Source organism: Thamnophis elegans, chromosome 2 (genome assembly GCF_009769535.1).
Source record: "Thamnophis elegans isolate rThaEle1 chromosome 2, rThaEle1.pri, whole genome shotgun sequence".
NCBI classification, from domain to species: domain Eukaryota; kingdom Metazoa; phylum Chordata; class Lepidosauria; order Squamata; family Colubridae; genus Thamnophis; species Thamnophis elegans.
The window spans coordinates 57,244,153-57,257,700 of record NC_045542.1 but is presented as its reverse complement, the minus strand read 5'-3'; the positions used below and the strand labels follow the sequence as shown (position 1 = coordinate 57,257,700).

Here is a 13,548-nt window from a genome sequence, read left to right as displayed (position 1 = left end):
TATGTTGTAACTCCAATAATATTCTATCTGTATGGAAACAAGAGTTGAAAAATCATGCCAACTATTATGTTTGGAGCTTTCAAAATCTCATGTCATCTTGTAAAAGAATTTAAGATATGTATTTCAATTAGTCCAAAGTTTATTTCAGTTGGTCCAAAGTTTATTACAAAGTACACACCTCTGTCTTTGTTTCTACCCAAAAGAAAAAGATGCGCCCGAGACTCTTGATGACTGCATTCCCATTGCAATTACTTTAAAATTTCTCAGTCCAGCCAACAGCCTTAGAATTGCCAAGTAATTCTTCTACCCAAATATTAATCAGAGTAAAAGCTGTTCAGTTTCTCAGTTTAGCCAGGGTCAGCAAGGTGCTGTCACTTTCTAAGGTGCATATTAACTATTAATGAAAGTTGACTTGTGCCTGTGCTCCAAGCAAGTATTGGATCAAATGTAATTCTGTGATTTCTGAAAGTTTCTTAAGAGTTGCAATAGCATGGTTTTGGATTGCCTACAGCTTTATAATGGGTTGCAAACTGCAAGTTCATTTCAAAATGATACATCTATGGATACTTTAAAAAGTCTTTATGGTTATGTCTTTAAATAGGGAACTCCAGGGTGAATTTGTATATGCTTATTCTGCAGGGACGCAGTGGCTCAGTGGCTAAGATGCAGAGTTTGTCGATCAGAAGGTTGGCAGTTCAGTGGTTCGAATCCCTAGCGCCGCGTAATGGAGTGAGCTCCCATTTACTTGTCCCAGCTTCTGCAAACCTAGTAGTTCGAAAGCATGTAAAAATGCAAGTAGAAAAATAGGAACCACCTTTGGTGGGAAGGTAACAACGTTCCATGCACCTTCAGCATTTAGTCATGCCGGCCACATGGCCACGGAGACGTCTTTGGACAGTGCTGGCTCTTTAGCTTTGAAACGGAGATGAGCACTGCCCCTAGAGTCGGAAACGACTAGCACATAGGTGCGAGGGGAGCCTTTACCTTTATTCTGCAGTTCATACCACTGAATGCAATACTTGTAGCTAACTTTGGCTCTTTTGCCATCTACAAAATTCATCCTCCAGTTATCTATAAATGTATATCAAAGCTAGCTCTGTATGGCTAGGTGGATACAATGTACTAAGCCACATTTTGTTTTTAACCTTTTTAAAGCTAGGTCTAGTCACCCTGTTTACACAATGTTAACCTTTACAAAGTAATTTACAAATCCCAGCAATTGGTTTTACACACTGTGCTAAGCTAAAATCACACAAAGTACATTAGAGGTTAGTATGCTATACAAACCTCTACGAAGACGAGAGATTATAAGAACACTCAGTGAAGATAGTTTGTTTGGAGATATAGGATTTCCAAGCCTACTTACCGGCTACAATGGTTTTCAGTGGGCCAAATAAAAGAAAGAGTAAGGTTATTTTCTACATGAGAGTTCTTCTTTTGGGTAACTTTGGATGGTGAGAAAACAAAACATTGTAAAAAAAAACTATTCTTTTTAGTCCTGTAATATTGCTGGTTCTTCTCTGAAAAGTAGCCTGACCAACCTTTGGCTGACAGTAGCCAGCCAAGCCATGGAATTCAAGAGATTAAATCTAATTACTTTACCCCAAACTTTGCATCTGCAGGCGTTACATTGGAGGCACTCTGTTTAATTTGGTACTGCCTTCAGGTTGGAAAGGTTAACAATCTTTGGCCATGATTCTGTGCACCCTTGAGAATAAGGTCCACCAAAGCGAGAATTATGCTATTATTGATTCTCTTCACCTCCTCTCCAGTTCACTAGAGAGACTATATTAAACAAACATCAAGCCACTTCCTCAGCTTGGTGCCTCTTCAGCTTCAGTAGCTGGGTGAATTCCCAAGGCTCACTTCACCCTTTCTGAAACCAGCCAGTGGACCAACAGGTGTTGCTTATCTTATGTATGTCATCCTGGGAAACAGGTTTAAGTTATTATCCTAAACAAGGGATCTCTAACGGGAGATCAATTTTGCCAGATAACCCTGATCTTTCCCACAGCAGTGCAGGCGACTGCTCGGTTTATGGTAAACTCAGAAGAAATGGGCTAAAGCTGTTTTGTCTTTTAAAGCGAATAGAATTATAAAATAGCAACGGCATCTTTTATTTCGGCTCTCCTTTCAGTCACTACCACTGAACGCTTGTGTTGCGAGACAGAAGCAGGCTACTAAAATAATGGCTTCAGCGTACAGCCACCAAGGATACAGTTACATAAACAAACAGGCGGATCAAACCTATTTATTTTCCAAATGGTTCGGTGCGGCTGCTACACGTTTTGCCTTGCAAAGTTTAACCTGCGCCTTCTCGCATTCCCAGCCTTGGGTTTTGGCTTTGCTTTTTCCCTGCGCAAAGCGGCCGGGGACGACCTGCGATTCTCACTCCCTCTCTATGGAGATTTAGCTTCACACACACAAGATGGACGGAGCAGGTAAAGCCATTCGAGGCAGCGCTCACCGCCCAGCCGGGGAAAAAAAAAAACATCGGCTCCCGCTCTCACGCGACGAGACAAGGCTGACAGAAAGGCGGGGCCCGTTAACCGCTCCCGCCGCCCCATTGGCTCGCCTTTTGTACTGTCTTTGCACGGAGCCTCTTTTATGCGTTCGGCTTGGCCACGTGATCGGAGAGGTGGTCGGGACTTCCTGTTTGAGGTCAGGGAAGGGAGGGGAGGGATTTTCGCCTCTCTCGCTCGCTCTCTTTCTCCTTCTCTCCTTTTCTCCCTCCCCCTCGCCCCGTTGTGGTCTCGCGCTGGCTGCCTGGCGGGGCTCTTGTCAGTTAGTAACAAAATGGCTGCGGTGGCAGCAGCTCTGCTCCTGAAGCGGAGGGCACAGGCGGCGGAGGCGACGGCTGCTGCTGCTGCTGCTGCTACTACTACTACTACTGCAAGGAGGAGTGGAGGGCCGGGTCAGCGGCATCACTGAACCCAGCGGCGTTGCTTGTCCTGCCAGCGGCCCAACCCCTTTCCCTTTACAAGCGAAAGCTCGGTCCGAGGAGAGCCGTCCCTGCGGCTCTGCTGCCTCCATAAATCCCCTTGGTTCCCCCAGAGAATCTCTCGTCAATCGCTGGGGAGGGACGGAGAGCGAGCGGCTGCTGCTGCTGTGAATTCTGCTCTTTAACTGGGTGGATCCCGCGGGGAGAGGAAACGACTGACGGACCTCCTTGTGAGAAACTCAGCTGCGGGATCGCCCCGGGTTTTGCGGATCCTGTCTTTGTGAGAAAGAGACTGGATTTTGCCTTCTTCTCTGGATCCACCTATGTTTTGCTTGTCTGGGTGGATCCGTATGAAAGAGAGTGGTGGGCTCCTTCCTCGCCACGAAGCCTATTTTCTGGATCCTTTTTAGGATCCCGGTACATGAGAAAGACTGCTGGAGCTCCCTTCCTTGGATCCACGGATGAAAAGCACTGCTGGTGGATTTCCCTGGCATTTGTGGATCCTTGCCTGGATTCTTCTCCCCCTTGGATCTTCCTGAAAGAAACTGTTAGATTTTTTTCCCACTGCTTGTGTTCTACGTCTCGCTTTCCTTAAAAAAAAAAAAGACTTTACTGGGTACTTGGATCTCTGTCTCAGAGTCTTCTGGCTCTTTTTTGTTTTTCTGAGCTAATCCCCTTTAAACCTTTGAATGGGTTCGATATTATCCATTTTAATTTGCACTTTTGAAAACAAAATATTCAGATGTTCCTCCATGTAAACTGAGAATCTACCAACACCTTTTTAAAAGCCGTATCCTGAACAACTACAAAGCATACAGATTTCACGCTCATCCTGACAGTATATTTTTGCTGCAATCATCTATGTTTAATTTTAAAAACAAAATTCTCTGTGCAGAATTTAGCTGAGAACTCATATTGTGAGTTTGCTTCATTGAAGAAAAAATATTCTTGTTTTGGAATTGGACCTGCCTCTGCTGCACTTATCTTCTGGGCTGGAAATAAAACTGGAGCATACAGCTCTTCTACTGTTGGTTTCTTGTCTGATTTTCCCAACCCCCTTCCTCCTCTTTTGTGGCAGAATATTTTTGGTGGTTTTTGTTTTTTGTTTTAATTTGGAACGAGCATAGATATTTTAAAAAAAACTGACTTTATTGGCCGTGAGAGATTTTTTTCATATTCAACGTGAAAAATACGGGTATTTTTTGTAAGAAAAAGCATTAAAAGGAGCACGGTAGTGAAACTCCCAGGCGCCAGACAAAATATTCATTTGTTCTTTTTCAAGGAGACCGAGTCGAAAGCTGCCAAAGAGCCCCAGAAGGAAACGAAGCAAGGTAAGAGAAGGACCATTCACATTCTTAATGTGGAGGCAGAAAAGTTGCAGATAAAAAAGACCTCTTAATGAAGTTCAGTGCCTGCAGTTCCTTAGGAAGTAGCTCTTGATTCAGAACAATATAACTGTAATCTGTTTTGTAATCGTTATATATTTATTAAAATGAAAAATTAACAAATCTCCTCAAGCTAATGTATTCCACAAGCTAAAAAATCCCCAATTGACAGCTTCAGATAATTTAAAAACTTCAATGTTTCTCATATTCCTTACCTCTACTGAAAACTCCAAACGCCTCATTTATGAGAAAAATATGGAAGAAAATGGAAATAATGAGAAATGATTTCATTTGAATTATTAAGGTTTTCATGCTGTTGTTAAGTAACTCTTACTATCATGTGGTGTGCTGTTTTGAAAATAGTGATAATTAATCTTGGCAATTTCAGTGTAAGTATTGCTAGAATAGAGAAGCTGATTGAATGTAACCAAGTGGTCAAAACTTGAACTTCATCTATGATTAGTTACTGTTGGGCATTTAAATAATGAGCGGTGCAATTCTGTATAGACTTATTTGAATTAAATTCCATTGTGTTTAGTAGGACTCATCAATTGGTATGCGAAAAGGACTGCAGCCTTTCTCCCCCCCCCCCCCCCAAAGTAGTTTTTCTGATGTCTCTATTTCTTTGCTGGAGTTTTGTTAAGAAGGCTAGATTTTCCCCCTTTTCGTAGGACTTTTGATTAAATGGAACAAGCAATGATTAAAAATAAACACAGATAAAATGACAATTTGCATGTAATTTTACTATGGAACGTTGCTGAAACTGTACCCAAAATCTTTGGGTTATTTTAATCAAAAGCTAGGCTCTCTAGAAACATAGTTCATGTATAGAAGATTATTCTGATACTTTTAATATTACAAAGGTGACTAAGCCTGATTTAAAATTCCTTAATGTTTTTGTCAGTCTATAAACAGAATGTTAAAGGATAGTTTGATTACTTAAACGTCTGCATGTGGAACAGCATAAAATAACCTGTCTAGTAATACTTTAGACAAATGTTTTTATATCAGTAGATTCATAACATAGAAACCTAGATTGTGAGAAATACCTACATATGAAATAAAACTATAATTATTGAAATGTTTTTAAAAGCTGACAATGTGTTTTATTATTTTTGCATATTTGAATTTTTGCTGTTAGTTTTGTCCATATAGCCTAATTATTTCCATCAGAATTTAGAAAAATAAACAGTTTTACACAGGAAAAACTCAAGATTTAATATGACTTGTTACAGGAATTTCTGATTATCATCAGAGTTGAGGGTCTCTAGGTTCAGTTTCAACTATATATTCTCAACTTTGTTCTAAAATGACACAAAAATATTTAAATTTCATTCATAGATACAAACATGTTTTATTGCTATTTGTATTACCTTTTAAATTTTAGATTTAAATTTTCTACACAAGTATATTAGTAACCCTTCAATTAACAAATATTTTATCATAGGTAACTTTTGAAAAAAGGCAATAGCATTTATTGTAATAAATGAAATACATAATAGTATTTTCTTTCTTTCCAATGTAATTATAGTTATTGATTCAATTTGGTTAATTTTATATTTTTAACATTACATGCTTTCCATTTTTAATTACTATGTTAAATAGACTGAACAAAATACAAGATTTCTAGTTTTGCAATAATTTTGCTGTATTATTAATTTTAATCCAATACATTTTCACTGATCAAGAATTAAATGGACTTAATGATAGGATTAGTGCAATATAGAAGACAGAAATGCATTCTGCTTTCCCTTATATTGATTTTTCATATTTCCTGAAAAAGAATAGTCAAGCTGAGAGTGACTGACCACAGCAAAGGAATAGTGGGCTTATAATAGATATAACTCAATGAACATGTCATTGCAGTGCGCAGCAACTGTGAAAAAAAAAGTGAATTCCATGCTGGAGATCATTACAAAGGAGCCACAAATAATACTATTCTGTAGTGTTCCAATGCAAATACATAATGTGACCATATGAAATGCTATATATGTAGCCAACAACTGCATACTAAAAAGCATATTATCAAGATAAAAAGGGTGCAGAAAATGGTAACCATAATTATTAAACAATTCCATCATTTTCATATGTAAATGTTCATTTAGTGCTTTTAAATTGAGAAAACAAAGCAAAGTAACTGGGCAAAATAGTGGTATATATACTGTACATGGGACAAATAAATTATTAAAGTTTTTCTTTTTCAAAATACAAGAATCAAAGGTTGTCAAATGATGCTGAGTGTTGAAAATGCTTTTGGCACATCATATAGATTCTGAAATGTGGTATCACAACATACAGCTATAGCCAGCAACTTAGATAATATTAAAAGCGATTATATATATTCCTGAAGAAGAAAATTGCTAATAAATATGCTACCTTCAGGATCAGAGAGAGCATGCTTAGACTATCAGTTACTGAGAAACAGCAGCAGAGGAAGCTGTTATTCCTTTCTTTGGTATTTCCATAGGCATTTGGTTGGCCATTATAGAAATAAATATTGGACTAAGTAGGCCGATGGTTTGATTCACTTTGGTTCTGGTGTCAACAAGCAGCCTACAAAACACTTTAAAATGATTAATTAAAATATCCCAAATGTAAGTTTGTTCTTCCTCACAATACGAATGTTAGAGGTATGATGTTGACAAAAAATACTATGTCAATGCTAGTCTCTTTGTCAGTTAAGCAGGCACAGTCTCATGAAGGGTATTTGTACTCTTAAATCATAAGCTCTAAAGCGGTATATACTATATCTCTTGTGATTCAGTAGTCATGCCTTTGTGAAATTCATCACAGTTCTTAAATAGATAAGCTGATAAAAGCGAATAATGCACTTACCTTTTGGTGAGAAATTCTGCTTTGAACCTCACACTTTTTAAAATGTGTACTAATAAGATAAATATTCTATATTTTGAAATTCTGTCCTTGTAACAGATTTTTATTGAGTGAAAGAGATCCTTTCACATAATAATCACTATTTTTCCCATTGAAAACAGGAACTCTTAATCTTTAATCTGCAATTGTAGCTAATGTACCATTTTGCAACAATGATTAATATTGCTGGGCAGACAAATATTAAGGTATTAATTAAACTTTTCAGCTATTTTTGCTGATTTAAATCTTACGTCAGTATTCAGTGTATCATAAACTGGAGGATCACATGGTAAGCATTGGAGTATCATATGTCTAACAACAGGTTTTTTGGGTGTGGTGTCTTTGGATGTGTTTCAGAGATTCAATATTTTAGTCAGGTGTGAAAAAAGTGCAAAAAGGAATACTCACTGTAGCAAAGTGCATATAAATATTTTTCCTTGCCTTAGTTAAAGATGCAAATGAATTTCCATCAATGAACAATTCACTTTTATTTACAAGGATGATTGTTTAATGATAGTAAGCTTTAGGAATACAGTTACTAAAGCATCAATGTAGATATAATTTGGAACAGCATCTTAATGGAATAAAAACATAAAGGCCATTGAGAAGAAAGAATGAATAATACCTAAAATTACATTTAGTTGTTCTCTGAAGCTGGTCTTGTTGAGATAAATATGCACTTTTCCCAATACTGTCATCTGGCTGCTTTCCAAAACAAGCTGGAAGAGGAGGAGGTCAGGGGTGGGGCAGCCTTTTCCTTCAGCAAAGGCGGATTTCAGATGGAAAGAATTGCTAAGAAAGTATCTCTGAGAACACTTACCGACTTAATGCTTAGTTTCTACTCATTTCAATTCATCCAAAGAACAAATGCTAATTTCTTTGCCTTTCAAATCTATAACTATCCTAGTTGATACCATTACTTCATATAAAGAATTTTAAATATTAAATCTAATATGTTTTGGTGAAGCTGGAAATACACTATGAACTATAAAATTATTGTTTTGGCTGCTGCTTAGGATTTGCATTCCTTGCTTTGCAGGATGTTACCTTGTGATGCACCATCAAATTGTTGTTAAAAACTAAAATCCATATTACAAGATGTCATACTTGAAACCTCCCCCCCACCTTGAAGCTATAGAAAAGAACTGATCATTCTATTTTAATACTATAGATGAATGATAAGAAACCTCTTAAGTGCCTGATGATGATGCAGTCTAGCCAATTTAGTATCAGCTGATGCCTTTTGGTGATAATGTCTTGAGCTTTGCAGTAACTTTATAAAGGTATTTTAGCTGCGCCAGAACTGAAAGACTCAAATATTTTGTTGAATTGTAATATGCTCTGGATGTAACAAACTGATTTACCAAATTCATTTTCTATGATGCATAACTTTTGCATTTGTGCATAAATATAGCAAGTTGTAGAGAAAGATGAATCCCCATATAAAAACATTCTAAATTAGACTGTTCATTGATTTCAGTGGAACCTGCTTTAAACTATGTACTAAGAGTTGGGATTTAGAGAGCCACAAAATACTATTGCTGACATACAAAGAGATAGCAGATTTTTATATTTCTTTATTCCTCTAGTTGTGTCTATTTGGAGGAGTGCTTCAATTTTGTTTGTTTCCCAATTCTTGGGAATTTGGCATGTTGTATAGTTCTTTGAACTTTGGTCAACATTTTGAATTATAACAATATTTCCAACTGTGAACTTCCAAATACAAAGGTATTTAAGAAAGTTTCCGGTTTGTAGTCATACTGTAATCAGTATTATTTACATGAGTTATCTATTTGCATCTTCTCAGTAAAAGCTATTGGGAAAGTCATCAGATGTTACTATGTAACAAGTCATTTATGTGTTTTTATTTTCTCTGCAATCTAGAAGATTAACTTTGAATACCCAGTTGGGTGTGGCTTTGTATCTAAAAAAGGATTCAAAGTAAAGCAAATAAACTTTAGCCTTTGAATCATAAATAGTCTGTGGCACATAGGCCGGTTACCAGAACTTCTCTTGTTATATTTTACAGCTGTGAAGAGCTTAGGAGTGAAAGCAAAATCTGCTATAGAAGTAATGTTTTATGGCTGGCTGCCCAGATTGTCTAGCGTTGTACACAGCTCTGTAGTTTGCCTTTGGAGGTCTAGAAAGGTGAAATGTATTCTTAATAAACAATTTTATCTCTGCAGATTTTTTTCTTTTTAAAATATTGTTTTGGCATTTAATTTTTAAATAAAGTACATAATCATAAAACACAACTAGCAAATTCTAGTTTTTTTTTACATATCTAGATTGCTTCTGCTTATTATTCAAGTTGAAAACATTTTTCAAGAATGAGCCTAAAAGTAATTTTAGCTTTTTTTTCAAAATAAATGGATTTCCTTGGAGTAGCCATAAATATAAAGCTATTATTAGTACTTGACATAAAAAGGTAATTAAACACACTGTATTGTAAAGCCCTTCTCAAATTCTCTCACTACTGTGGTATATTATAGACAAGAAGAATCATTTACATGCTTTTCTATAGCAGCATTGGTAATATTTTGTTATTAAAAGCTTATTAATTCTTTTTTTTTGTTTGCTTGACCTTGGTCTTTTATCTTGTTAGGGTGCTTTTTTAATTCAGTTTTTATTTTGTTTACCCTTTGAAAGAATCTCCAGGAATTTTGAGTTAAAAAGTTAAACCTGTTTGTAATTAATAGCAAAGACAGATATTTAATATTTAATCTTTCATTCAATTTCTTTATATATCTGACACTTTTGTTTTGAAACTCTAGGCAAAGTAACTAGAGATTTGTTCTATGAATATACTGTATGAGGGATTGTAGGCAAATGAAAGATTCAGCCCAATAGCAGATTTGCTTTACTGCTCCTCGCAGTGTCACCTAGTTGTCAATCATATGGAAATAATATCTGCCACCAGTGAAGTTGAAGGAACAAATAGTCTGTTGTTGTACACTTGAGGAAGAGCTGAAAGAACTAATAAGCTTTTTCACCTTGTTAAAAAATATCTGCTTACTTTGAAAGTTGCAGATAATATAAATTGCTGTTAGTTCATCTTCAAGAATACAGTTACAGAAGTATAAAAAGTATTATCCATTACTGTATTTTGGCTGTCCCATGTAGTTGACATCCACTATTGTTACCAGTTTCCAGTGTCTAATTATTATTATTTTTCCATCCTTTCAAGTCAGTCTTAACTCCTGCCAACTGTTTGTACTAGTACCTGCTTTTCTTGGCAAGATTTCAGAATAAGTTTACTATCACTTCCTTCCTAGGGCTGAAGGGAGGTATGACTGGCCCAAGATCACCTAGCTGACCTTGTACCTTAGGAGTAGAACTCAGGCTCCCACTATGTAGCCTTGTGCCTAAACCACTGCACCAAACTGTCTCTCCCACCTGATTTTTAGAGGTAGAAAATGAATTTAAAATAACTACTCAAAGCGCAGTTTCTCTATTAAATCTATAAGGATAGTATGAAATGTGAAAACAACTTAACTAACTCAGTTTTATTTCAGTTTAGTTAGTCTGTTTATATTGTATCTTGTTAATTGACTGATTTGAGCAAAATAAGCAATAATAGATATTTATTTCTCCTGCTATAAAATATTACTGTAACAGCATTGTTTGAAATATTTTAAATGATAATATTTCATAAGAAGTCAGGATTAGTTCATAGCTGTTCAGAAATAGATTTTCAACTGGCAAAATTATAGCTTTCTTTTACTATCTTAAAGGGTTTAGTTTATGCATTGGAAAAAATATTGATGCACAAGCATTTCTGTATTCATATTACAGTTTTAAAGGTAGTAGTGTTGAATGAAAAATTATATAAAATGTCATTGAGTAATATTTATGCTTGTAAGACATGAATGTCTATAGTTAGGAACCATGGTGGCGCTGTGGTTGTAATGCAGTGTTGCAGGCCAACTCTGCCCATAGCCAGCAGTTTGATCCTGATAGACTCAACCTTCTATCCTTTCGAGCTTGGTAAAACGAAGACCCAGATTGTTGGAGGCAATATGCTGACATTTGTAAACACCCCAGGGAGTGCTATAAAGCACTATGGAGTAGTATATAAGTCGAACTGTTATTGCTATAGTTGGTGTTAACATGCTTCCAAAATAGTGCTTCTTTGGAATTAATATTTAAATATAACTAGAAAGTAATGTCTACGTATACATTTATGTGTATATAGAATACTTTGAATATTTTTCTTACAGTTTTTTTTACAGATTTTGTACTTTTTCCATTATCTCTTTTAAAAAGTAAAATATTTCATTCTTTTATTTTTTTTGTACATTTGGGAAGTATATTATTTTACTTTTCTTGTACATTTCTTGTATTACATTCTCCATTTAATGTCTGCAACTGCCTGCTACATAAAGGTCGTCCTTTTCCAAATGCATATATGGAGCTCATGCTAACTGGAAATAGGCCACGTGAAAATGATTCCTTACTGTCTCCAAAAGGCACTTGTACTTGATCAGAGCTTTTGGGGCTTGATAGGTAGAACTGCTTCATGAAATTGAATACCCTTCTAGCAATTTGAACTGAATATTTTTTCTGAACCTTTTCGGAAAAAAGCAGTGTGTTTCACTGAACATCAGTATCACATCAACCTATTTTGCTTGTAACCCTTTCAAACCCGATCCCATGCAGTTATGATGAGTTGACAATTTTCAGAATTCTTAGCCAGCTCATTAGTATAAGTGCATAGAACTTGATAGAGTAATCCACCATTCTGATTATATATACTTTATAATGAAATATATTTGTGAGAAACATGTCCCCAAAGGAAATATTTCCTGATAAATTGATGATACCAATTTATAAATTATACCAGTGTGTTTTTAAATAATTATTCTTCCAAAATATTATTCTAAAAACTGACAACATCTTTTGTTTTTGAATATACTGCAGATGCAGATGCAAACAAATATTAAAGAACATGATTTCAGAGCAACTGCCACATTATTAATTGCTTTGTTTCAATGTTTCATATTTTTTTAAAAAAAAAACTTTTGGTGACTCAGATAAAAAATATCACTCAAGGGATAGAAAGTGATGGTAACTAATTTGAATAAACCAAGTCATTTATTGAAGAAAAAACTACTGTTTTATTTGATTTTTATTTTATTTTTGGAAATGGTTTTTGCTTGGTACATTTGCATCACACTTATTTGCTACTAATAAAAAAAGACTATGTTATGGACCAAACATTTAAGAAGCTGGCTTATTAGCAGACATTTTACTAACCAATATCAATAGCGCTTAGACTTATATACTGCTTCACAGTGCTTTACAGCCCTCTCTATGCTGTAAAGCCTTTTCTACAGAGTCAGCAATTTGGGTCCTCATTTTAACGACCTTAGAAGGATGGAAGGCTGAGTCAACCTTGAGCAGATGAGACTGGAACTGCTGGCAGTCGGCAGTCACCAGATTTAGCCTACAATACTGTATTTTAATCACTGTACCACCACAGCTCTTGTTCTGGTTTGTATCTTTTCTAAAATAAAATAAATTTCAATTTCTGAGTTCCATCAATCTATTGATTGGATTTGTACATTACTTTAGCCATGTTTTTGGTTAATCATGATTTATTGTATCAATCACAATTGGTTGGTGTCACAAAACATGCTAAGCTATTAATAAAATAGTACAGGTTGAAGCATACCGTATATACTCGAGTATAGGCCGACCCGAATATAAGCCGAGGCACCTAATTTTACCACAAAAAACCTGGAAAAGTTATTGACTCGAGTATAAGCCTAGGGTGGGAAATGCAGCAGCTACCAGTAAATTTCAAAAATAAAAATAGATACCAATAATGTTTTTGAATATTTATTTCAAAGAAAAACAGTAAACTAGCGGTGTATTCAATGAAATACTTCACTCACCTCATGATGCTGATGTCCCGCTGTGATGATGATGTCCCGTGCAGCCGCGGGAGCGATGTCCCGCCTCCTATGACACACGGCACAGTGATTCCTGTCATTGGATCACTGTACCAGAGGAGGTGGGACATCGCTATGTGGCTGCTTGCCATAACAAGGAGGAGGTGGGACATCGTTGCAGAGCAGCAGGAGGGGGAGGAAGGGGAATCGTAAGACAGCCCTGCATTACATTAGAACGTGAGGAGGGGGGATGGTGCGGTCCGCGCTGCGTGGCAAACTGACACAGAGGGAGGGGAAACTCACAGGGGCACTGGGCCATTCACGAGTGTCACCCAGCGGCATGGCCCCGCCCCTTTTTCTCCTCCATTTCGGGCAAATTTTTTCACTGACTCGAGTATAAGCCGAGGCGGCTTTTTTCAGCCCAAAAAGTGGGCTGAAAAACTAGGCTTATACTCGA

At 36.4% G+C, this 13,548-nt stretch overlaps 1 protein-coding gene across 1 annotated transcript in view; it reads left to right on the top strand.

Annotated features, from left to right (window-relative positions):
* Window positions 1-2,669: 2,669 nt before the first annotated feature.
* TNRC6C (trinucleotide repeat containing adaptor 6C) overlaps window positions 2,670-13,548 on the top strand; it is a 141,842-nt gene continuing 130,963 nt past the window's right edge. The window contains 1 exon segment of the mRNA XM_032208885.1: window positions 2,670-4,272. The gene's annotated coding sequence lies outside the window, so the exon portion shown is untranslated.